The 27,720-nt window shown below is 32.4% G+C and overlaps 1 protein-coding gene and 1 long non-coding RNA gene across 6 annotated transcripts in view; one reads left to right on the top strand and one right to left on the bottom strand.

Annotated features, from left to right (window-relative positions):
• Positions 1 to 252: 252 nt before the first annotated feature.
• The window catches only part of LOC118182910 (uncharacterized), a 353,090-nt gene continuing 325,622 nt past the window's right edge, over positions 253 to 27,720 (bottom strand). For all 5 annotated transcript variants that reach the window (XM_085825702.1, XM_085825700.1, XM_085825701.1 and 2 more), the window contains exon 4: positions 253 to 7,251. The gene's annotated coding sequence lies outside the window, so the exon portion shown is untranslated. The remainder of the gene's footprint in view (positions 7,252 to 27,720) is intronic.
• The window catches only part of LOC146995135 (uncharacterized), a 427,109-nt gene continuing 416,324 nt past the window's right edge, over positions 16,936 to 27,720 (top strand). Inside the window, exon 1 of the long non-coding RNA XR_015043576.1 lies at positions 16,936 to 17,038. This is a non-coding gene — a long non-coding RNA (uncharacterized LOC146995135). The remainder of the gene's footprint in view (positions 17,039 to 27,720) is intronic.

Here is a 27,720-nt window from a genome sequence, read left to right as displayed (position 1 = left end):
ATTTCTATGTTCTGAACTATGTGTATATAAAATATGACAGCTATGTACGCTAAAGTTGAATTATATGCTAGCGAAAATCTAATTTTTGAACAGTTGTCAAAAATGAAGAGATAAAATGCTGTAAATTGGATTTTGAATCCCATATGAGAAAGAAATGTACAAACTGAATCTTGATCTAAGTGTAAACAGGAAGGTATGATAAGGTTAACACATTCTCATAAAGTTTTCATATATGAAACCACACGAAACAAGTTAATTATAAGCACATAGCTTTATTAGGCTGAGACATATTCAGACTGCTTCTTTTATTTGCTTTTATACAAGTAACATTCACAGCTCAGCAAACATATAAAAAAACCAGTTTTTAATGACAACATCGATAAGACTATACAAAAGAAGAACTATACAAAAAAGTGTGAATTACAATGGTCAAGAAATGGAATTCTATCGGAGTTATAATATACATGTGGCAAACATAAACATTATTTATGCACTTCACAATTCTCATGGGAACATGAGATCACATAAATTATACTGGCTTTTAACGAGAATGCAACTCGTGTTAGCGGCTGACTTTAGCCGCTCTTTTTGCGTATCGAAACGAAAGCATAATTACAGGCATCTGGGTCAGGAATTATACATAAAAGGTAATAATTGAAAAGCTGTGGTAAAAGTCATGAGGAAGAAATGAATGATTGACTTAATAAATTTATCTTAAAGGCTTTCACAGTATCACAAATAACACTGAAAATGAATTTTGAGTACAGGGTTTCAGAGAATGCAAAGTGCAATTTTGTGAAGTAGCTGTGAAGTATTTTTTGTGCGAAATGGATTACAACTTCTTTTTATTTAATTCATTCACTAAAAAAGATAACGGAAAAATTAATAAATTACAAAAATTAATAAATACAATACGTGGTCAAGATTATCAGTTCTTTACCCCATAGGAAGAAGTCTAGTGGGTTGTGTCTAGCGGTTGTAGGATGGCTTATGGGCTATATAGGATAAGTCCATTTATGTAAATCTATCTTCCTGAAAATCGACGACTGAACTCATTTCGCACGTGATTCGAAAACTGGGGAGGTGCTTTATCTTGCTGAAAGAAGAACGTATCTGTTGCTGAACTGAACTGTTGCTTTCCATTTGCTCAATTTGAGAGAAAAAAAACCTCTAGCATGTCCTAACTAATTGAAATTGATACCGATTTCAACAAAGAAAAGAGGGTCATAAAACACATCCACATGATTTTTTTGAATGACTGGATTATATAAGAGATTTTGAAATCCTTTCCATACGATACATTCTTCACAGACAGCTCATAAATTTCATTCTCTGAGAGCCTGTTAGCATCATCGGTCTAAAAGGTGTTCCATAAGCAAAGCATCACAGTGTATAATCTGCCAGTTCCAGGAGACGGGACACGTCCCCGTGCGATTGTTGACGATCGTCTAAAGAAGCCCAGACATCATACCACTTGACATTTACCTGTGTGATGATCGTTTGCACCTCTAATTCTTCATACAGATTCATCCACCGGGTTGGTAACCTCCGGAGAAAGTACCAAGTTCGGCAACTTTCTGTTCTGTTTTACGAAATCATTTATGTTATGCCGAGGAATTAACTGCTGTTTAGTGTCCTGAAGAAAGGATGACTTTTACCATTAGATTGACCCTACCATCGTCGAATATGTGTAACTGGAGTGGCAATTTCCAAATGAACGTGGTGTATTATAAACATAGGAAAGTAATTTTAAATACCTTTAGTAAGATTGTAAGTGATGCTGGATTTATGGAACATCTATATATAGTTCGATTTCCAAATTACATTTTCAGAAGGTCAAAAACACAATGAAATCAAAAATAATAGAAAATCATATTTAATACTACTCTAGAAGGAAACGTACAACGCTTTGTTATCACATACTACATCAAATTCCAAATGCGTTAAAATCCGTTTAGACGAGCATATTGAGGAAGAACAAAATTAGCAAAATAACACATGCGTGTAGCATTTACTGTTTGTCTTGTAGAGTTACACATTAGTTACATTATTAAGTTCCGTTGTTATAAAATAATTAACTGCGCTAGTTTTACCATTATGTCTGATTTATCAGCTACTTTAGAAATTTATTTTTGCCCAAATTAATTATTTATTTTTGGTTTTTTGTTCTGCAAAAAGAAAGAAAAAAGAAATTCAAATTCTAATCATCTGCTTAGAAATCCAATATTACATCACCTCACGAATGTGCAAAATTAAATTATTTTAAAATTTTAACCTGAAAGAAGTAATTCATTATATATCTTTGTAATATTGCTTAAGTAATCAAGGTATTATAATTTTTTACAAAGTAAAATAAATTCAAGGCAAAATTGGGTGTGGGTATTATTTAACACACAAAACACTTATTATGGACATTAATTATTTGCTTCATTACTTTCAAAATGTTAGTAACGTATACCTCATATATAAACCAGCAGACAATAAAATTCCTTTGAGCAATATAAATGCAATGCAATTTTAAAATAAGAATAGATTTATCTCATTTTAAAAATCACATCAGTGTCTTTCAGGATATTACGTAATAAGTTATGTGGCATACAAAATGTTTTACTGAAAAGTTGTGTTATCTCTGAGAAAACAACTATCTGATTGGCGTTACGTCGCTTATGTTTGCACTGATTTCGCATTAGGTTAAGGCGCCAGTACTTTTAAATAATTGAAAAAAATTAAAGCCGAATCCTTACACACATTTTAAAACAAACCCCATGTAAAAATTCGATCCAGTACTAAAGTTATGGTAAAAATTATTTCCGAAGATTTTACTATTCTAAGGTCCAGGAGTTTTATTTACATTTGCTATTTAGCAGATTTATCTTATTAAATCCCCTGAACTATACATAAAATGCTTGTGTATACAATTCATACGGATGTATCACTAACTATGATAGAAAAGTTAACTAATTAGAATATTTATCTATCTAATTTTTAATTTAAAAAAGAAATTTGCTTAGAGGATTTCTAGGTAATTTAAAATTTTTAGTTGAGATTTCATAAAAATGTGATTTTCTGGCTTACGTGCATGATTTTTCAGAACTGGCCGATTATAATTTCAAGAAATTTTGATTAATTATGTGAACACTAAATCGGGATAAAAGGACAAGTTATTATGCGTCTGACACAAAAATGGTTAAAATTATAATTAAATTAAAAATTACATGAAATTTCGAAAAACCTTACTTTTCATTATTTCAGTTAAATTATGGCGGTTAGGTATGCGAAACTTTGTAAACATATAGCTACGTATGCTTACAAACAATAACTTATAAATTTATATTTCTACATTTCTTTGTTAATATTAAGAAAATGGTGTTTGCTTACAGGATCTGAAGTCTGTAATCTTCAAGTCAAGATTTCTCAAAACTAAAATTTTCTGCTTGCGCGCAAGATTTCTCCAAAACCGTTAGTCAGAAAAAAAAAAAAAAAAAAAAAAAAAAAAAAACACTTTTGACCATTGATATAGTAAACTCTAAAACTTTTGACAATTGGTAAAAGCCCTAGAAATTATGTTTAGAAATGTTTAAAAATTACCTTTAATTTTATGTAAAACTAATTGATTTCGGAATCTCAAAAATAAAAAAAAAATTAAAAAAAAAAAAAAATTTTCTTTTTTTAGAAAAATATAATTCTGTTTTTTTTTTATAGTAGGTTATTTTGATTATACATAAGTTTCCTAATATGGGAAAAACATTATCTAAACATAACCATTTGTTTATTTATAATAGTGTACGAAGTACATATTACAATTTTATGTCGATGACGACGAAGGTATCATATTTTTATTGTATTAAAAGTATTTTAATAAATGGAACATAAAACAAAAGAGTAATTATAATATTCACGATATAGAAATAAGCATACAAAATTTCACGATCATAAACCAGTTAGTTATAAAGACATTTTGCTTTAAAATGTGTTATAGTTTTAGCGCATTTTGACATTTTAAAGGTACCTGACCCCTTAATATCTGCAAATTAAAATAAAAGGAAAGAAAAGAGTTTCTCATTTATATTATATTATAATGATATAAATTTTTAGCACCGACTGGCCATTTTTTGACTTATTGTTGAATGATAAAGAATTTGGATTGTTTACTGAAGGACAGTGACATTTTTACGGTAATTATGTGTATGCATATTTTCCTTCAAGCAACACAAAGAGATAGGCGTTACTATTCTTGGTTTTTTTTACCCCTCTGTATTTGTTTGCTGTTTAGACGCCTGAGCAATCAACAATAACAAATTTGGTGGTATGCCACAAAACAAATCTTCTCGCAAAATGTTGCTGACTATTGTAATTGCAGTTATTTAATCGTTTTTCTTCCCATTTTTTCCTCTTTTGTTTTGGTTTGCGTGTGTGTGTTTTGTTGATGGGATGATCGATTACACGGTCGTCCAGAAATGGGTGCAAATATGCAAAAGGAATTCTTTTGTGAAAAAATCGTTTGCAAATAAAACAAAGAATGCTAGTGAAACCTTGTTTTTAGTTTTAGAATATTATGAAAACACTTCAAAACAGGACTAATATTTAGGAAAGCGATACAATTAAAATGCATATAAAATCTCATTTATATGCATTTTCTCATTTTCATATTCTCATTTTATTTTGAAATAAATCTCAAATAGTAAGAAAATTAGGGACATTAATAGAACTTGACTTTTTTCTAAACAGAAACTAATATACTAATTTCATTAATGCTATTTTTAAAGACAGTTTCACATCTAAGGCCGACTTTGAAATACAGTCATATGAGGACAATGTATAAGAAACGTAAAAGCTATTTCTTCAATTCGGATTTTTCTGTCGTTACATTTTTAAAGGTATCTGATTTTTTAAATTTATGTTATGACTAAATATAAAATATTTTATGAATTTCTTTTTTCTTTTGCCTTTTTGAGCATTTTACAATTTTTGAGAAGCATCACATGGAAGTGAATTATTAGAAGTGAGTTAACCTGGATTATATATCCACACTTCCAGACAACTGCTTAACATGTACTTACATTACTTATAAAATTATGAAGAACATACATGGATTTTATGACATGCTGGAAATTATCTTTAGACTCCAAATTCGATAGAAAGAGTCTTCGTTTTTTATTTTCCTTAGAATTAACACTTAACTATCACAAAGAATATAAAGCACAAGAAAGGAACTTGGCAATCGAGAATTTATCACAATTTTTTATTCAGCGTAATGTTGAAATGAAACAAACATCACTTTCATCACATTCAATAAATAAATGTGAAAAGTTTGGAAGTCCAGTGTATACCACAAAGTTTTTTATTTTAAAGAAATTTCTAAAAGGTTTCTCTGATCTTATGACAGAAGTCTAAGACATGAAAATTCTATTCTAATTGAAATAACTAATTTATTTTTATCTAAAGATTCATGTTCAAAATATTGCGCCTTTTTGGTTTTGTAAAATATCTCTGAAAATACTCATTTTAATATGAAATATGAGCTTTACTAGCGAATGGTCGCATTAAATTTGGCTAAATTGAAGCAGAATTTAGCTCAGATAAATATTAAAAATGATCTAAAGCCTGCTATTTAGTTATTAACAGTAGAAATACAGTAGAACTATCCAATGCAGAACAATGGTTTGGTTGCCCAACATAATGTTTAACTTAATCACTACCTATGTGAAGTTTTCAAATGGAACATAATTTGGCATGGCAGCGACTTAATACAATTTCTCATTACACTGTGAAGACTTCTGTCTTACCACTCCTTCGTAAAATTTAGATTTAACTTTAGATTTAAATTTGAAATGATAATTGAATTTAAACTGGATATTCCCCCCTTTCCTTACTATCTCTTCTTATTAATTCTATCTCATTTTTTTTGGCAATGGATTTTTTAAAAATCTATGGTAGTCTAGAAATGTACGTTAATATACCTCTCCAGAAGTGTATTTGGGAGACGCTTATATATTTAAAAAAGCACTTATTATTTACAAAATTTGGAGGATATAAGTAAATATACGCAGTTGTGTAGTCGTTAAAAACACTTATTCTTTCCCTCTTTCTAAGCTGCTTAGGATCTTTTTGAACTGGATCAGAGTGGGTTCAAGTGAATGAAAAACATCCTTGCAAGATATGTACTCAGCAGGTTGCATTTTACAACTCTGTGAAAACAACAAGCTTACCGTTTTTATAAGAGCTAAAAATGTAAACGATATGCTTGTTTATTTCAATATCAAACCAAGTTTTCTAATTTTCTTTAATTTCAAATTTTTAATATCATTGCAAGTTGAGTATATGGCTCATTATCATTCAAACGCATTAAGTCTTCTTCGATTAAATATTTTTTATGTTACATTTTTATTATTCAAAAATTTTTCCCATGAGACTAGTAAAATCACGATTAATATCATGTAAAAATACTTCTTTGGCATTCAACATAAGGAGTTCTTTATTCCACTGTATTTCGAAGAAAAATTAATGTGAGCGCAATATATGTGTCTGCAAACCAAATTGCTGTAATCAATACATGCTCTTGAATCTGACTAAAACTGATTTCTTCCTATTTTCTAATTATTATTTCTACAAAATAATAATTCTTTAATATGAACATTAAAAGAATGCAGGAACCCGGAACTCTTATGATATATGATGGTCTGTATTTCAACATTACGCTAGGGGGCTAGCACACATTTAAGTCCAGGTAGCAAATACTTCGTTTATACACTGATATTTAGCTTCCATTTTTTTCCTGTTTTTTTTGGGGGGGGGGGGAAGAATGCTATGGGAAATTTTCATTAAAATAATATAACTTAAAAACAATAATCTACATAAAATATCACGATAAAAATCATTCTTTACAATGTCACTTGAGTCAATAATATTTGCATAGAGAAACACTCGTAGACAACAATGTCACAGAAAAAGTATTGCGTTTCGCATTGCATAGGAAATAATGACGGCGCTTACAGAGTTTTTATAGTTATTATTGTTATTAATTTCGTTTTTTTTTTCCTTTTCCTTCAGTTTTCTTCCTTTTTCGTATCACATTATCACCAGCACTTGAAATCACAGATTACTTCATTAAGAAGAAAACATCTCCGTCTCATTCCCGTGGCTTAAGTACTTCTTTTCATCCATTCGAGAAAATTTTTTGGTTCTATTCTATTCTAATCCGCACTGGACTTCGTCGTCGCTCCCAACAGCAGGCGCGCTTGGTTATTCACTCTGAAAAACAAATAAATAAATAAGAAAACAATTAAAAAATACTGATCATAAATATATCTAGTTAAAGGTTTTATAAAATATTCTACCATTATGGAATTAATTTCTATTAATTTAAAATTAGAGAAAACAACAGCCTTATTTTGGTAAAAATATTTCGAGAGTGATCAGACACAGACTCCTCTTCATCAGAAGCATAAAAAAAAAAAAAAAAAAAAAAAAAAAAAAAATGCGAAGTAGGAGAGGTGACGATAAAGTTTATACCGAAAGCCGTGGGCACAGTATAACGAACACAAACGTAGCGCCATCTGTTCACGAAACTAGAAATGAAACCCGAAAAATTAACGTATTAGAATTCCAAAAATTTAGGAAGGACTGGCTGGGAATTAATGGTATTTAATCGCAGAAGATAAATTTTTGTGAATGGGAGAACTTCAAGAAAATGCAAACAAACAAATGCCAAGCCATAAGCCATTGCCCTCTGGTCAATATTCGAAAAAGGATAGCAGCAATATTTGTACTAGATTTAGAATTATCTAGAGTGCACCCCGAGGAGGACTTTACACCCGTTTAAAGACATTTATGCCTTTTTCGGGATTCAAACCCAGGCCCGTTTGTCAGTTTGCTCGCCCCTATACGGGGTGGGCGATTCAAGAAAATCCAGTTCACGAACTGAAGGAAATTTATGGATAATTTTTCAAAGTCAAAATTGTGATTAAGCTTCCAACTATTGAATTGGCTTTCGAAGATTTGTTTATTTCTCCTTTTCAGGCATAAGCATGTTCCTTGACGGTAATTTTAACGCTGTTTTAATTTGGCCTATATATTTCAAACCACATTGACAAGATATGTAATAAATTGCTTAAAAATTAATGACAGAGATAAAGTTTTTTAAATCGAACCACGATCTTTTCCGATAGGTGAAAAGGTGATATGTTTGTCTTGAAAGTTCTACTGAAAAATCTGTGAAATTTTGCAAATGATAGAAGTGTGAAATGGAATGACAACAAGATTATTAATGTTATTTTTAACAGTCGCAGGTGCGAGAAACCCGAAGTTCACCATTGAACGCACAAGTGTAGTCCTACCATACAAACTGTGAAGCTCCGTCTCAAATTTGATGGAGAACGCCACCAAAAATGGTCCTAAGGTCTCTTCACCTCTTTCCCTACTATTTAACGACTCTAGATTTCAGCTCATTACTATTTTAAATGTCCTTATGCCGGAATATGTACTTACAAATACCCGTGACTTCTCCGGGGTTTAAGCCCGTGCCCATCGGTGTGGCAGCTAGCGCCGCCTAACCTCTATACCGATTAAGATAACTGTTGTTTCAAACAGCGGAATTTTTTAAAAGCTTCATCAGTGACCGAAGGAGAAAATCCTGTGTCAGTGACGATTGGTTTCAAATAGCTGAGTTTATTGGAAAATAAAGATTTTAACGAGCAAACTTCGAGAATGTGAAGTACATAATCGCATTCTCGTTAACTGATATTTATAATCGTAAGCGATGTACATAACCGATATACGTAATCGATAAGCAATATACATAATCGTAAATAGAAGCCTTTTTTGCTTCTTTTTGCTCTTTACTTTTACTTCTTCCTATTAATTACTACATATTTAATAGATTTAAAAAAAAATGAAATTTCACACATGAATTTACAAACAGGGCGCAAATGAACCAGCCAGACTTCGGTACTTCTTAGTTTTTAATAGAAATTTCAGTCCTAGTTGAAAGGTTCCGAATCGCCAAATAAGACGAACTCTGATAGTACTCTCTTGCATAATCGAAGCACGGTGGAAACAGAAAACTTCATTATTAGTCCAAAGGGGCTTTTTCCCTGAAGGACTATTGTTTTCGTTTTGCCATTTTGCTTTGGTTCACTATAAATGTCGGTTCACTTTTCAAACTGTTGCCACAAAATGTTAGAGTCCTGCATTATATTTGAAGAAATTAAATAATGAAAAATCTGCATAAATGTATGTATATTTCTCGTATTGTGATAAAACAACGGTACATAGAGTCATCGAATTTTGAATAACGTAATCCTCCAACGAATATGAGCATGTGGAAGACCAAATTTGAAATTTGAAATTTGTTTTATGATCGATTTCCTATTTTTTAAAACTTTGACGAATTTTTGATTACCAAACTCAAGGATTTCAAAGCGAGCAATGGCAACGTTGTACAGAAAAAAATATTTTTATCTCTAGCGCGCGAGACTCTGTAATGGAAGTTCTAAAGATATGCTCAATTTAAAACTACTTTGCTATTTTGCTCTTGAACTGAATTTTATGGTTTAAGTGCGAAGAATGTCATATTTAATAAATAAAGATAACAGACAAAATGTTAAATAAACGCCCCTTTGGACGTAATTTAAAATCTGAAACCTTGCAGGTTTTTATCTTTTTTTTTTTTTTTCCTTTTTACAATATTCTATTGAGCTGTCACAAAAACTAATACTGATACTAGATACTAAATGAATGCCCCATTTTCCCTAGGAAAAGCAAATTACGCCGGAAAACTTAACACAGAACACCCCCTTCCCACACTGAAATGCGGTCCATACCGGAATGTTCTTGACAAGACGCGTACCGACTGTAAGCATCTGGCCAGGAAAACTTGAACACTATCTTGTTCAGAATTTAATTATTCAGAACATTTATCTCTGACTAAGTGAAGACAGCCCAAGAGACGACACATATTAATGCCTCAATAATGTAACTCCTACTTAAGGTTTAAAATAAACATTCCTATTAGTTTGTAGAGTCATTAGGTTTGTTTCGGAGCAGGAGACACGAAAAATCAGCAATGCTTTCGTGCTTTCGTTGGGACTTGAACTTCGGACATTGCCAGTAGGAAGTGTTTACAATCATGCTATGCAGGCAAACGGTGAGGAAGAAGAATATCCCTTTCATTTTGGTCCACTTGAAGGACGACCGGAAAGAGAATTTACTCGCCAAATCTAAGTGGGAACAAAATACTGTTCGCCAGGTTTATAGGTCTGAGGCCACTTGTAAAATTTCAGATTCTGGAGTAGGAAGCTTAAAGAATGACCATTGCCTTCGCCAAGGCTCTAAATCTGGAACTTCTGATTGCTAGCCGGACATACTTACTACGAAGATCACGGCTAACAAGAAAATTTTTATAAGTTCATCAGCCTTACCATACAAACTTGCGTAATAACGGAAATTAAATTCTGTAGCTTGCGGGGGTAAGAGAAAGAGAGCTTAAAGTAAAATTTAAAGCATTAAAATATGATATTTACGAAAAATATTTTGCACATGGGGGTTATAGGTCATACTTTCAACTTACGCTAGAAATTCTAACTACAATGTCTAAACATGATCCAAATAAGTCAGAAACTCGGGATGTACAGTAATGAAACAGACACTTAATGATGGCAAAAGCCTTCTTTTAAACTCAAGATCTCTGTCAAAAGTAGGAGGGGCAGTAGGGACAAAAATAATAAGATAACTGGTTAATAACCATAAAATCCTATAAATTGATCAAGAAGGCTTTAAATCAGGAGTTCTCAATCAGAAGCGAATTATCCCTTAGGAGAAATTTCAGTTTCATTTGCGAGGAATGTAGTCAACCTGTTATTTAGCTCCTAAAGAATGAAAGGTGAGAGGTGAAAAGAGTGAATGGGGCAAAAATGATTGAGAACCATTGCTTTAAATCAAAAGTCAGAACAACAAAATAGTTTTATCTGACTACGAAGTATATACTGTTTAAATACTTGTCCTTGTTTTATTTTTGATGTCACGTCTTATTAATAATTTTCTGTTGGTGATACTTTTTTTAATAATCTAATTTTTTGCTTTTTTTATTTTTATCATATTTAATTAATTTTTACTTATTATCAATGCTTGAATTTATTAACGTTCTTATTTATCTCCTTACATTTTATTTAATTTTAATTACTTTATAAATTGTTTTATTTACTGTTACATATTATTTATCATTTTTTCATTGTTCTTGATGGTTTTCCATAGAATCCCATCCCATTTAATTTGAGAAATAAAACTATGTTTTTCTTGACAAAGCAGATTTTTCTTAATAAATATATTGGAAAATATACATGAGACAGTTTAATACAACTTGCATGAAAAATTCGTAACCTAGAAACATCCAAAAAGTTGATTTCATTTAGCCTTCTAAAAGGATGTCAAAGGGTCAAAATTCTAACTAGTAAACAATCCTATAATGTCAGCCGCAATTCACCGTTTCGCATTTTTCATTTTTGAAATACTAACGCAAGCAGCCAATTAACCTTCTTCACTCCTAAGACTCTTATACCTTGCAAATGGCCTTTATGTTCTTGTTCATGGGATAAAGACTACGAATTAATGTTTACTTGAATGGTGCTGCCATCTAGGAATGAGTTTGGATATTATTTCTTTCTTACGTTAATTTAATTTAATTAATGAGTTGGGTTAAGTTGTGTATTCCAGCGCTGGATTGCATGCGAGCTACTGGGAGCCGCCAATGCTGCTAGTTTAATGAGGCGCTAACAACAAAAAATTTAATTTAGAAACCCTTTTCTCTGGTATTGATATTAGATGCCGCAAGCGAGAAAATATGACAGTTCAGAGTTTGCTGATTATTCTATTTATAACTAATTTGTGAACTTAAAATGAATGCCGTGATCAGTAACTTACGAATTTCGTACACAAAACTAGAAATTTGAATTTTTTTTTCTGTAAAAGAGGAAAAGTGTTACCAAAAGAAACATTTTATATAAAAAACTGTATTGATTCTGAAACACGCAATTTACTATCGACTGAGAAATATGCAATCTATCCTTTCATGGCGAGCATATCTGTGGACGAACACATTTGAAAGTGACCAAGATTTCGGAAAAACAATAAGTATAGGTGTACGATAATTATTTACGTGATTTATTTAGTATTTAAATAGTGGGCTTATTCCACATTGCATGAAGACCTCCTTCATTTCATTCTCAATTTCATTTACGAAAATACCCGATTATGAAATGCTACCAAAGTTTAGGAGAAAAATGTAGATTAAAAAAAAATATTATTTCGTGTGAATAGTTTAACTAGATAGTACTTAATTCTTAATAATTTTTATAGTTATGTTTCTTTTTAACATTATATCTGTTTAACATACTTAACTGACCCGGTTCATCAATATGTGGTCCCACCACCAGCTAAGCAGTAAATTCGCTGACACTGCTGTTCGCTTGATCTCCTATCGCGGCGATGGGGCTGGCTGTATGGGGAGGGGGTTCGTGATTTTACGTATAACCTGAATACCAGCCAATTTTCCATAGGGAAGTCCTACCCAAAGCCCGCCAAAATCTAACTAATCCAATCTAATCACTAATATGTTGGGGCAAATATTACGTATTTTGTACTCGTTTGCAGGATATTTGTCTGCTTGCCTTGCTTAGACGACAGATTTGCTATATACTTTTCGGCTGATAGCGTAAATCATTTATAACACATACAACGCTCCTCACTTTTGCTCTGACCCTCACCAATATATATATAGGTTGTAGGGATTTATATTTATTTTAACTAACAATTTAAAGTTTGAGTTTAGACCTTTCCTGTAAGCCTTCATTCCCCTAATTGTCAGTGCCAGAATAGTAAAATGTTGTAGCGCGCGTGAACGAATGCAAATTTTCTATTTTGAAGGAAGTAGTTAAAAGCCGAGTTTCGGTAGGAGGAAGGGAGAGTTAGGCTTTAATCGCCCTCGCTGCCGTAGCTACGTTTGCTTATTGCTGTCTCAAGTAGCTTAATTGCATTGCTTTGCTGCCACTAACGTAGAAGGGTGTTTAAGTTACGGGATCTCGCTGAGTCCTGCAGGCTAGTTTAATCACTTGTTAATATTTCAACTTTTAGTTTCAATTATCTGACTTTCAGTTACCTCCCAAGCAGAGGCGAAGTTTGTTAGCGTCGAGTTGACGCATTGTAATTTTTTCAAAGATTTAATAAAGGGTACTTTAACCCTTCTCCTGTGTAGTTTTCTGCTACTCCAGTATTCTGACAGAAGTTCATTCACAGAACTCTACAAGGTGAAGGTTAGATTTGTTTTGTAAAGGAAGAGTTTTAATTTTCAGGGGTACTGAAAGCATTTATATTATTAATTCAGTGCCTCGCATAATTTTAAGCTTCCAGAAACAGAAAAAATCTGCCCGGAAGAAGTATATTGTCATATGAAAATTTTATATCCTCTTGACAACGTGAGAGTCTGAAGACGATAATATAACTTTTTCCTTCTTATACTGCTCTATTTTAATTTATATGATATGGAAAAAATTATTTTGATTCCGTCTCTAGTTTTTACTTTTTAATTTTTTTTAAAACTTCAGTTTATTCCATTTATAATTTGCAGTGCCATTAATTTGCTGAATTAATATTTTAATGTTTATTCCCTTACTTGCTTTCCTTTAGCCTCTTCGGTTTTAAATTTAACTTAAACTATATGTATACACACACACACACACACATATATATATACAGGGACAGTTTCCATACGTGGGAACGAGAAAAAATTTTTTATGACGTTCTTCCAGATCTCTCCCCCCCATTTGATTCTTATGCTTGGGGGAGAGGGGCATTTGAAGGCCGTGATGTAGTTCATCAACAGTGGAGTATATACATCGGAATATGTTTTAAAAACAATGATTGTCAATAAAGGAGATTCTCTTCCCTAAAAATAAATTCTGACGACGACCACCCGACCTCCCGCCATTTTGATGTTTTAAATAGCAACCAGTTAAAGTATCGTTTACGGTTGATCGTTTATAAACCAAATGTAATTTTTTATTCTAACAAATAGAAAAGTCTCTAATGGGAATTTTTTAATTATATTTTATTAGGTGCTGGTCGTGTGTAAAAAATGATTTTTTTTTCTAAATTATTCCAATATAATCAAACATATTTTTAATAAAAACGTTTGATTTCAAATCAAACGAAACCAAAATAGAGAAATCAAACTTTTTTAATTAAAATTCCTCTACTTTTTAATTAAATATTGCATTTTCTTAAAGAAATTTAAGTGTTTATTATATATTTAAAATAAATACTTTAATAGGAAAACCATAATTTAATTTTCTTTTGTGTTATTTTTATACTGTCAACAAATCTAAATTCATTTTGATCTATCCGGACGCAGATCCCCGTTATATTTATGTATCAGTAAACAATGCTCTGTTGTAAAATTGTTATGAGCTTCAAGTAAAGCCCACCTCCGGTTATCCATTAAAAACTGTTATGGTGTTATAGTACGACTTTCTGTTATTCAGTTTTATCCAAAATCTAATCAGCTCTTTACATGAATGTAGAATAAGGAAAATAGAATAAATTTTTGGAATAATTAATTAATAGAATAAGGAAAAAAGAAAAATAATTCAAATAAGAGTTATCGTGGAATAAAAAATCGTAATACACATACAGGCAGACAGATATCATTATCAAAACAATCAAAACATGTTGTAGATACTCTAATTCGTGCTTATTCATTGAAAATTCACTACCGAATTTTTGGACTGAAAACTTTACCTCCGTTACCTACTGCTTGGCGGGAGGTAAGAAATATGCGGCGTTTTTTTTTTTCTTCTTTTCCTCCTGAAAAAGAGGGACCTTTTTCTAAAATTCAATTTTCATTCAGAATCTACACCAAAATATGATTGCTGTATTTTCTAATTTTAAACATCAGGTTTTTCGACTATTTGCTTTTGACAGTTTGAAAAACTTGTTTTAAATATAACATTTCTCGTTATGTATCTTGGGTTTCTTGAAGAGTAATTCTTGAACTAGTAAAAATATCAGAGCTGTTTAGCATAAAATTGCTTTGAGTGCTACTGAAATCTGAATACCAAGAACGGATTGCAGTTTCTTTTCAATCAGTCTTTTCAATCAACCAGCAATCAGAGCACAGTTAGAAAGTGGGTTTCTATTTCGAAAATTGCAAAATGTATGCAAAGTCATTAAATATCAAATGGAATTTATAAAACTTCCAAAATTATTTAAAAAGACGCATTTCGATTCCATGATTACACTTAGCTACGCAATACACGAATGATAGTTTGTAACGAGGTTCTGGGAATTCTAATGGGTATTAAATGGCAAATGCCTATTTTCACCCCGCTGTTTTTCCTGCAAGTTGATTATACGCTCAGCCTCGTTAAATTTTCCTATTTGCTTCCTACTACATACCAGCTTTCTGAGCAAGTTTCTCTAAACCGTAAGGCATACTAAATGTGACCAGTTTCCCGGAAACAACAGTTAACAATGGTGAGGAAAAAGAATAAGATAAAGAAAAAATGAAACTCTAAAGATGCATTTCCTTTAGTTTAAGTACCATCATTTTAAAACTGCAGATTAGAATATAATTGTAACTACACAGACAAAACAGTTTATGTAGATTATTAGTAATAAAACTCGCATTTATGAGTTTACTTTAAAGCCTAAACATAGACAGTAATGGAAGTTTTTCATTCTTTTACTTCTTTAGATGATATATTTCTTGTTTTATCTGTAAATTATTAAAATCAACTTTTGTTGAAAAGAATTGCTGACATGTGTATGCAATAAGAACTTTTTTCTTGTTTAATGAGAGGAAAGCTTAAATTCTGCAGTGAAATGACTATTATAGATCTCAAGAACATTTTATCACATCTAATTCGTTAAATAACTTTATTTTAAACTAAACTATAATCCACCAATGTCCAATTACCAATGCACATTAATTAGAGTGTACCATTTACTCGTGAATACGATTCAGCTTCCTTGAGCAAATCCTCCAAAAAAGGCATTCCTCCTTTAGGGAGGCAGCTGTTGTATGATTTGCCATATCAAACTGTAGAGTATTTGGTTTCATTAACCCATTATATTATGACTTGAATTTTACTGTCACTTCTACTTTTCGTTAGCTTTCACCAGGATGTAAATGGGATACCTATGTATAGGAAGAGAGTTCTTGAAAATTTAACAGACAACTTTGGTAGCGACGCTTGCCGTAGTGATATTTTCTCGCCCAGCTTTGAAACTTACGTTATCGGGCGTTAGCTTTTTTGCTAGCCGAAAAACTCGCACCAGTGCTTGTTAAACATTTTTGCACAGTGCACCTCTAGGATTAATTTTATTTTGAATTTTAATTCCCATTCTATGTTATTTGAAATTTCGCAAACCGTGTAAGCACAAGCCTTGCATCTGTTAAGTTTAAAGTTTTAAATAAAAAATTCTTTAAACCTTCTTTTGACTTGGTTGTTATTAAACAAAATAAATAATAAAAAATAAAAAATCCATGTTATTAAAAATAAAAATGTATTTATTATAAAAATAGTATCATATAATATTACTTGAAAATCGCATAGTGCATATTTCATATAAATTGCTTAGCATTTCCAAAAAAACATTTAATAGCATTATTGCAATTAAACATTCTAACACCATATGCACATTATGTATTTCGGTACAGAATCGTTTGATTTGGAAAAATACATATATAGCCATGCAGTTTTATGATAAAGATATTCCCAGACTTATTAAATTCACTAAGCAAAACAAGTTGAATCAACCACCTCATCGGAAGTCCCATTTATCTGTCATCTAGTAAAATCCATACGCATTGGCCCCGCATAATGGGGTTTCAATTGCCAAAAGTGCCGAAACGTGCCAAAATAAGCAACCCTGCCGCGTCCATCACTCCACTGACTAGACGTGTGTCTGAAAATCGCTCTTATCCGGCCCAAAAACGAGACAGTCGCGAAGCGGATGACCTTCTGCTCTCTCTTCGTTGCCATCCACGGTAAAACAAAAGTAATATGTATTTATGTCAATTCGATAGATTTTATTCTTTGAAAACTTTAAAACTAGATTCTGTCACGCTCCGACTCTACGCGAGAACTGCTTGTTTTGATCATCATACTTTGCGAATGATATATCACGCAGGTGATTACATATGTCGGGAAGAACAGCTGTATACCAGAATCAAACGCTGAGAAACTTTCGTGTTAACGTTCTTTTGTCTCATTCTTTTCAAATTAATGACAGCTGGTTCAGTTTGGAGATTCCGAGAATCGAGTGCAATAAACAACGCAGTGAAAACAGTTTAATTTGTTTGTCTTTAAAATTATTACATAATAAAGAAACGAAGTGCCTGATCGTCTGCAGCACCTTTGTCCTCTAACGAACTATAAAAGATGTTTAATAATTCGAAAATTTCAACCCTGCATTTGAAATTATGTATTTCTCACGTGTACAGGGCGCCGCAGATAATCTGTAAATGGAATTTATTAATTTACAAAGTGATATAAATCGTTGTTTTTTGGGGAGAGAGCTAATTTTAAATATTATAAATGTCCGCATAGATAATAATTTAACCTACCTGTGTCTGAGTAATAAAATTGCTGAATACTGGTAGTTCGACCAGGTTTCAAATCACGGCGAATGGACTAGTCGAACGACTTTTTCGTGACCTTCCCCATTTGTAACGAGAATATACAAGCCAGTTTGCCTTAAAAAGGTCCTTCCCTAATTTCTGTTGCTTGTTGTCAAGCATACGTATGTTCTACATATAGCCTTAAACTATTTTTAGGAGCATTTTTTCGAAATTTGAATTTGCATTTAATCGATATTTTTTGGTTCTTTTGATTTCAGCTTGTGAAAATTCATTAGTATGATTTCGGTTTTTGTACTATTATTGGACGTTTATGAATAAGAACAATCTTTTATGGAAGTTTCGGTCTAAATGATAGATATTTAATTAAAAATTTTGTTACCACTGAAAAATATCAAAATATAGCGAACGTTCTCTAACAGTTTAGAGAAAGTTCACTGTGTTTTGATATTTTTTATTTTGATATCCACCACCGCTGTACATTGCTTTAAATTCTGTAGAGATGGTCGTCTTAGAGAGGTAAAGTCTAACAAAAATGTTTATTTCCATTCTAAGAAAATACTGATCAATTTTACACATGATCGTCTTAGGATGCTCACTACTCCGAGAGTATTCTCTGCATTTAAGAAACAGGTTCTGCCACATTTTTGCGTTGTGGATAAACAATACACCTCTGATGATATCGCATGATTGGCAATGATTCATTAATTTTCGGTGCCACTGTTTTATTTTTTCCTTCCTCCTTGACGGGGTAGGGGATAGCATGATAATTTTAAGCAACATGTTTTATTTAGAGAAAATAGATTTAAAAATATTTTCGTATATTTTTCAAACAATTTGCTAAAAGTAAATAATCATCACTAAAGGCGGTTATTTGTATTACAATATTTGATAACTGATTGTAGCAAAGCCCTCAAGAGTTATCCTTATTCGTGGAGAATTTCATCTGGGAAGCTACTTGATATTCTCGCCGCACATTGGGAAATCACGAAAACCAATGCAGCCAGCCCTTCGCTGGAAACAAACATTGGTAGGTAGACGCTGGTCCACACAAACATTGGTAGGTACATGAAAGGATAAAACAAAGTGATTATCTGATGTCAGAAATGCCCTTAATAAAAATTGTAACGTATAAATGAAATTAACAAAACTGGAGACTTTGAAGATTAAACTTCTTTATATGTAATAATTTGACAGCGTAAAGTTAAGCGTGAGTTTTAATTTGCATTTTTTGCTCATAAACAATGAGTTCACAGTGGGATTAGCACTGAAGCATTGTCATTTAAATTGGACTTTTTCCTACGGTAGTAAAAGTAGTAGAAGTAACAGTATAAGACAGTAATTCTGTGGGGAAAAATAAAATTAAAAAAAGATGATTTATTATTTTACCTTATATATATTACCATAGGAGGTATTATCTGAAATATTCGGCATGAAAGAGGCTTACATCTGTTATTTGTTTATGGTTAACAAATATAAAGGAATCAGATCTTCTGCTGCGATGAACCGTTTCCCCCAGAACAGTTCAGGTAATGTTTATCGAAACTTTCTGCTATTAATGACAGAAAAATGTCTTTTCTTGACATCGATAAAGTCTGCGTTCCAGGGTACATTGTTGTAAAATGCAAGGCTGAAGTATAATGCTTAAGGGAAAACTTACTTAAAAATCTCTAGCTTTGTAAAATTAAGTATACGTTTTTGTAGATTTTCCTTCCTGTAACTACACTTTTCTTTAGATTAAACACCCAAAATGCCAAGCTAAAGTCTTTGGGATAATAAGCTAAGCCAAGGACGACATCGATAAAAAAGGCGGTTAGGGATATATTTTTTTTTTTTTTTTTTTTTTTTTTTAACCTACGCAAAATAATTATCTTAATTTCAAGTGCTGTCAAAACTAAAATATATATCATGGTCTTTTATAAAAGTAAATCATTAATGATACTTAAAATTAGAGCCAAAAAGTTGATTTTAATTTCGTGTAGATTTTGAATCTCTCTATTGAATTCGAAGACGGCCGGGCAAATTTCCCTTTCTTCAAAAGCAAAAACATTTTTAAAGAATTGGAGGTACGAACAGCTATTTTTATATCTAAGGCAATGCCTAATTTAAAATATTATATTTGTGTGTTTATCTTCCGTTTCATTAATGATATTTTCAATATTTTTGGGGCTTATTTGACTGCTTTTCTTCGTAAATGAATTTATATTTATTTAAAAATTGCTGACAAAAAATATACAATTTCATATTCGGAAGTACGTAACCCCAAATCACAAAATTTTCAAAAATTACAAAAATATTCAAAATATGAATTTTGCCGTGCAGATTTACAAAAAGTGAATTGGAGTCAAAAAGAAAATCAGACAATTAAACGGGATAATGGCTTTTTCAAAGGGATATTATATAAAAGACAATATCCGGTCGTTTTCCTGAAACCGTCACAAATGTTTAAATTGAGTATCTCTCGGCGATTAAATTTGTCACTAAAGAGGTTGCTAATCAAAAAGAAATCACACAATACTAGGATCACGTATATACGTCTCCTTCCTACTCTACAATGAAAGAATCGGTATAACAAATTCGGGCATGGGCTAAGTGACCACTGAAGAGATTAACATAAAAAATATTGCTCTCATCCAGAAGGAAGTATTCAGTGGTAGGAAATTAAAAGTCAAGGAGATATTAGCAAGACTGGATCTACCTAAATCAGCTATTTTGCGCATTCTACTTGATCGTCTTTACATAAACAAAACTCTGCAAGATGGGTACCCCAACGTTTTTCAACAATTCGAAAACAGCAGTGTGGGTTTAAGGAAAGTTGACCACACTCCTTACAGCCCAGATTTATCTCCAAGTGTTTATTATCTGTGAAATCTGATATTCGTGGAAGATGATTCAATAATAGTTAATGATAAAGGCTTGAAAAGAACATTTCGAGAGCAACCTTCAGACTGCTTTGTGTATTAAAATGAACAAACTCGATGTGAAAAGTGTGTGAAAGTAAACTGAGACCATATTAAAAAATAAGCTGTTAAAAGTTTCGTTGTTGCATTTAGGAGCATATCAGGCCGGAAACTTTTAGATCTATCTATATACATAATGTGCTTTCCATTTACATACTAGTACACGATTTCCTATGTACTAGTACACTGTAGGTACTTTTTTTTTTATTCCAATTATTGCCTTTTATTTTGAGTAACTTATTTTTCCTTAGCCGACTTCGGCTTGGCTATTGCTATGTCCAGAAGTGGTGGTCACTTTATTACGGAGGCACTTTATAAAGGGACGAAGAGTCAATAACAGGAAAGTCGGGATTCGAACCCGGGTCCTTAGGTATCGCAGTCGGCTCCTCTAACCACTATACTATCTGGGCGGATTTAACTTATTTATAAAAGCATAAAAATAGTGTTCAAAATTGATTATAAAAACATGAGTGTGTAATTTCTTTATTTTTAAATAAATATTCAAATTTTCTTTGATTGATAAACCCTTCATTCATTCATTATAAGAAGGTGTAATTCTTGCAGCAATCTCCGTATTATAACGAGAAATCGCCGTATATCTACTATTTATTTTAGTGAATTATTTTTTAAGCCAACAAGAAAGGTAAGCTTTATCTGTGATTCTCACGACAGCAAGAGATATAAATTTTTATTTGATAAAATAAGCCAAATACCAGTTCCAGCAGGAACAATTTAGAGTGTTCTGATACAAAGGAATTCCGAGACAGAAATATTTGAGCTTAGTTATTTTCTTATGTTTCTTCCCTGAAAATGACAAGAAATTTGTTTGACTGGAGAAACTAAAATTATCGCCTTATTCCATTTTCCGCCCCTACCTATTCACAGCTAGTGATCACCATTCGAAGTAAAATTGAATTTATCAAAATTCAAGAGAAGGGGTTAGGTTAAGTCAGGTTCTTGAACATGCAAAGCTCACGAGGGCAATCTGCCTAAGGGAAAGAATGCCTTCATGGGGGATTTTCTAAGGGAAACTGGCAGGTACTAACGTTACATATGGAGAAAGCCAAACATGCAGACAGCCCGTTCACCTGGGATCGAACCCGGTTTGAACTCCCTCTACATAGTGGTTTTAGCCACTTTGCCAAAGGTAAGACTGACGAGAGAGGAACGCTAGATTATTTTTCATTCCCTCTTTTTCATTACCTTTTACAGAAATTTGCATTCCTATATTCCTGTACTTTTAGATTAGTGACGTTGAATGCCATACCAGTGGGTTCGGGTTCGAATACCAGAGAAGGCCTTTTTGTAATATACAGTGTCAGTGCGGCAAGAGGGTACTCAAAATAGATGACGAGCCGAAAGTCCTCTTCAGTGGTTGGCGGTAGTGGGGGGCTTCCCGGGGTGTTTTCCCTATACACTGAAGTGGAATTGCGCAGTCAGTGTGGTGGAGTTATACCTGTACCTGTATGGTAAAATTTTGGCATCCCGTCCACTGATACCTGTACATGTATCTTTAGCTAATTTACCGATTCCAGCTAAATGCATTTACAGCGTGTTTAAAAATGGTGGCTACGCGTTTATTTCGTGTACATTAATCATAGATATGTATTAAAATTAAAAACGCTTTCAAACTGATCCGAAATTTATAATAATTATCCGAAAATTTTTCCAATACCGTGCAGGGAAAGGCAATTCTTTACAAAATTTTACTTTTTTATATAGGCCTTAAGCTCTAATTGTTAAAATATTCATTGCGATGTTAGGAGGTTAAGCATAAAAATTTACTTACTTTTACGAGTAAAATTTGCAGAGATATTTCAAGAACAGATTTAGTGAATCAGGTTATTTTTCATTTCTTAATGAAAAGAGAAATTCAAAATTTTTTATCTAATTTAGAGAGTAATCACAAAATGTTGCTTTTTTTGGCAATTGTTTATTCCACACTAGCATAAACAAAATACAGCACTCGCTGTTTAATTTGCGGGTCGTCTAACGAAAATATTAATTATTAATCTGGAAAGTAAAGAATGGATTTTTTTTTTACTTGACTCATTCAAATATTATGAATTTTTTACTCATTGGAAATGCTGCTCTGCGAGGAACGAATAAACAGTTAGATTTTCTATTTACAGATCCAGAGTATTGTAATTGGCTTCATAAAATTATCTTTTTGTTTTTGAAAAACTTTGTAGACATACACATCTAAGATCAATATTTAAAAAAATAAAACCGCTAATTCCTTTTTCTGAACATCATGAAGAAGAAGGTTATTTAAAATAGAGGATATTGCAGGAAGACATTTATTATTGAGAATTCATATAGTATACAAACAAAGGGATGCTGGAATGCAGTTGCCGATAATAATAATAATATGTATTACGAATTCCATTGTACAAAAATATGAACTTGGGTTTCTGTAGTCGCAAGAAGAGGGTAGGCTTAGTTAAATTAGCTTTCCATCTTACGGTTTTCTTTGATTTCCTGGGATTATTGCCAAATACTTCTGTAACTTTGTTTTACAGATGGTTCTGATTCGATGAACATCCATTTTAAGCGCCGAGTAATTCTTGCATTTTTTAGGTTCTTAATTCAAACATAAACTGCAAAAGTACTTGAGTACTTATTTTTCTTTCGGCTTTCTTGCGCTATTTTTTTCTTTTGCGCAAGGGGGGCTACGATTGATTTTTTTTTTTTTTTTTTCCCATACATATCGTTTATATACATATCGTTATCACCATACACATCGTTTTTCTTAAATTAGCACAATTTTAAGATGAGCAAGCCACTAGTGCCATCTATCGAGCACAAGAAGAAGCAGTTGTATTTAACCAAAATGTTGTTTTTTTTTTTAAATAATTCTCCCCGTTACATCAAACTGCATTTCAACGTATAGTTTCATTTCTCATCCAAAATCGATAAGATATTCTATAATAACAAATATCTTATCGAATTTTTTTTCTTTTTCATTTCTGAATTCGATTTATTCAGACACTAAAAGCAATTAATTTTGAGCTTTAGAAACAATTTTTTCTTGTTCTTCTGAAGTCTTCTGAAATAATAACTTTTTTACCTATGCACCAATAAATGAGCAAAATGATGAGAAATGACAAAATTCCTTTTTTATAATATAATTTGAACGCAGTATAAAAAACAAACCCTTGTTGAGCTAAATTAATGGCTTAGTAGTGGAGTTTTCCTAATTTGTCTTGTGAACTTGAGGATAACCACCGTTTAAAAAATTGTCAAGCAAGTCAAAGAAATTCGTCGATGAAGACATTAATTTAGAATCTTAGAGTTAGAGGAAATGATGTGAGTCTCGCCCTATTAATTTACCATATGTTGTTTGGAAATGTGTAGGACACCTACAATGAGTTACGCGGCGAAAATAGAAGACATAATTTTTTTTTCAAAGAAGGGAGGGAAGACCATTTCGTTTCTTTAAAAAAATAAAGACATAGAAGTTACACAGTAAAGAAATATTGGTATTAATTAACATAGTTCCATGATAAAATCGCAATAATAACCGTTTTAAAAGCAGAATTTTTATACATTTGAGTGTTTTAACCCTTCTATGATCCTAACACTCATAAAGAAATGATTTAATATAGAATAAGACAGAAATATTAATAAACAGTTGATGAGCTCGTAATGGTAATATAATGGCTAGAGGAAATGAAATAATGTCGCAAGTAGAGTCGTCAAAAAGAATAATACATAAAAATATCAATCAGACTGCCTTTATTGTCTCAAAATCTACTCGCCGTTTCAATTGCTTACACAACAATTTGGGATGACAGCGAGTTTTCCTGAGGGTTATCTATTTTGGAAGTTTTCTGTTGCTTTTCTTTTTTCTCATTTTCCCACAGTCTATGGCCGTAATGCTGCTTAAAATCACATTTGTGCAATCACACTGTCTCATGATTATTTGTCATTTGTCGCCCAGGCTGCAATTGTAACTTTCAGAGCTACCTTAATTTATGACATAAACTCGGGAATGGCACATAAAAAATAATTATAAGATTAGCATTTCCCTGTCTATTATACGTAGCGTATTCGGAAACTAAGTACCGTTTCATTCTAGTGCCGTCGCAGCGATGTGGTAGGCATCCCGCGCATGCGCACTAGTCTTTCTTGTTCACTGACTTTCAATTGTCGCCATTTTGGTTGCTCTATGTTGTGTTTTCAGTTTGATGTGCACATTCAAAATGTTTAAGACAATAAGTTCTCCCGCTGACTGTGAGATTCGTGCCGTGATTAAATTTTTGAACGCGAGGAATGTTAAACCGGCCGAAATTTATCGTCAAGTGACAGAAGTTTACGGTGAATACGCGATAAGTGATGGAATGGTGAGGAAATGGGTAAGAATGTTTAATGCACGTCGAACAAATGTCCACGCCGAGGCTCGGAGTGGTCGGCCTTCTGTTGTCACAGATGATTTGGTAAGGAAAGTTGGTGAAGCAATTCATGAGAACAGACGCTTCACAATGACAACTCTTTCAGAGGCATTTCCACAAATTTCACGTACTGTTTTGTTCGAAATTGTGTCTGACCGCTTGAATTATCGCAAACTGTGTTCCCGATGGGTTCCAAAAATGCTCACTGATGTTCACAAAACAAAGCGACTTGTTAGTGCCCTGACATTTCTCCCGCGGTACAGTGATGAGGAAGAAAACTTTTTAAACCAAATTGTGACAGGTGATGAAACTTGGGTGTGTCATTTTACACCAGAATCGAAACAACAATCGATGGAGTGGAGACACACTCATTCTCCAAAAAAACAAAAGTTCAAAGTGACAATGTCATCACAAAAAATCATGTGCACTGTCTTCTGGGATAGGAAAGGCGTTTTGCTTATTGAATTTCTTCCCAGAGGTGAAACCATTAATGCGGCACGATATTGTGAGACTTTAACAAAACTAAGGCGTGCCATGCAAAACAAACGAAGAGGAATGCTCAGTAAAGGAATTGTGTTGCTCTATGGCAATGCTCGGCCCCATACTGCTGGTGTCACTCAATCGTTAATTCGACAGTTTCATTGGGAGCAGTTCGATCACCCGCCGTACAGCCCGGACTTGGCGCCGTCCGACTATCACTTGTTCCTGCACATGAAGCTCGAGCTTGGTGACAAGCGGTTTGGATCTGGCGATGACACGAAAAATGCTGTCGAGTCGTGGTTATCGAAATTGGCGGGAAGTTTCTTTGACGATGGTATACAAAAACTGGTCACCAGCTATGACAAGTGTTTGATCATTGGCGGAAACTATGTTGAAAAATAGTTTAAGACATGTATTTTCATGTAAAAATAAAATTTAATTCGAAAAAATTGTTTTACTATTTTTTTTTTTTTTTTTTTTTTTTTTTTTTTTTTTTTTTTCAAAACGGTACTTAGTTTATGAATACGCCTCGTACAGTAACACGCTATATTTGCTTTAAACGTGATGTCATATTTCTGACTCATCCTGCACTTTGCTTACAATTAAAACGTTTAGAAATTTGTATACAGTTTTTGAGCGCTTTTTTCATATATTTTTACATGAAATAATGTTTCGTTTTGTTTTACAATTCCTCATTATATTTTCTAAAACTGTCATTACTTTCTGTCAAACTTATGCATGTCGAACAACCAACTAAAGAAAACTATCAATAAATGATCTTCAGCAAGAAGGGAAAAAATTTTTCATTTAAGCAACACTGACATCAAATACTGCAAATTTCTCTTTGTATTACAGTAAAACACTATTAGTAGTAGACCACGGTCCTCGGATGATGGAAGTGACGTCACAGAAAGGCACGTATGGCGAGCATGGCTTCATCTTGGAATCACGTTACATCAGGAAATGATGTAAGAGTCGTCGTGTTAGATGATGTAAATATATTCTCTTTTCATACATTTCACTTTTTGAAAATCACATAACGGATATAGATTCCACAGTCCATGAACTATTTATGTATTAAAGTATACAAAAATTATTTCTTTACATTATAAAATATATATTTATCTCTAAAGAAAGAAACAATGAAAATGTTAATTTAAAATAAATTAGTGATAACATTCATCGTTTCAGTGTAGTTTTTTCCAACGCTGGAAAAAACTGCACTGAAACGATGGTACCATTTAAGCCGGATTTTGGTTAAACGAAGTTTTGTTATATTTCGTTGTCTACCTTTATAACCATGAATAAACAGAAGACGAAAGAATGGTAATGTATTAGAAATATAACTATGGTGATTGTTCCAACGACTTTGAGGATAATGATAAAGACATTATTTATGTCACCATTAGAAAAAGGTTAACGTTTACTACATTGCTTTATTAATCTGCAGATTACCCGATTTGTTTCCTTTTTTTGTAGATGATTCCAAACTTTAGAGACAAATCATCTACAAAAAAGAGCTTTCCGCGCTTTACTTAAGCAATGGATCACTTTAATATATTCCGAATCTTTAAAGTGCAAGTTTTTGTACATCACTTAAATATTCCATCTCATGGCCGTTTTTCTGGACTTGCTTTCCAAGATAAAACGGTCTCGGCCAAAACTGGCAAACATTCAGTTTTTTTTTTTTTTTTTTTTTTTTTTTTTTTTTTTTCCAGCTATAAATACAGCAATAGCTCGCATAATCCGAGTAGTTGGTTTCGCCATTATCGAGGACTGTTCGAAACTGAACAAAATCAAGAAAAAATAATAATTGGTTCCAAAAAATGTTTACTTTTTATTTTTAAATTGATAAAAAGCGATAAATAAATTCAAATGTCTATATTAGAGATAAATTTTAAAAATGTATGTTTTTTATAATTCATTTTCTCTTCTGTAAAAATTCCGATAACGATATCTACATATTTCTTCACAGCAACGAATTGCGTTTATCTTTAGGCGAATCGTAAGGCTACGTTCAGTTATTGGGATCAACAACAATAACTAACTACTCTGACAAGGTTTCAACCAATCCAGTAAATTTTTATAGTTGTTCAGTTATAAATTCTCGCACAAGCACTTCAGCATTGTTTCCGTTGTTTAAGCTGTCTTCCAGCTTCTCAGGAACCATTTGTTCATTTATGTTAATTAAGTGTTCCATTATCTAGTTCTTCAGTGTTCGATTTCATGCACTCATTTACGTTGACGGTCGCCCAGA

Source organism: Stegodyphus dumicola, chromosome 10 (assembly GCF_044657685.1).
Source record: "Stegodyphus dumicola isolate Sdum_Otavi_A_Nest chromosome 10, ASM4465768v1".
Classification (NCBI taxonomy): domain Eukaryota; kingdom Metazoa; phylum Arthropoda; class Arachnida; order Araneae; family Eresidae; genus Stegodyphus; species Stegodyphus dumicola.
Note: the sequence above shows the minus strand (reverse complement) of the source record. Positions and strands in the feature narration are given on the sequence as shown.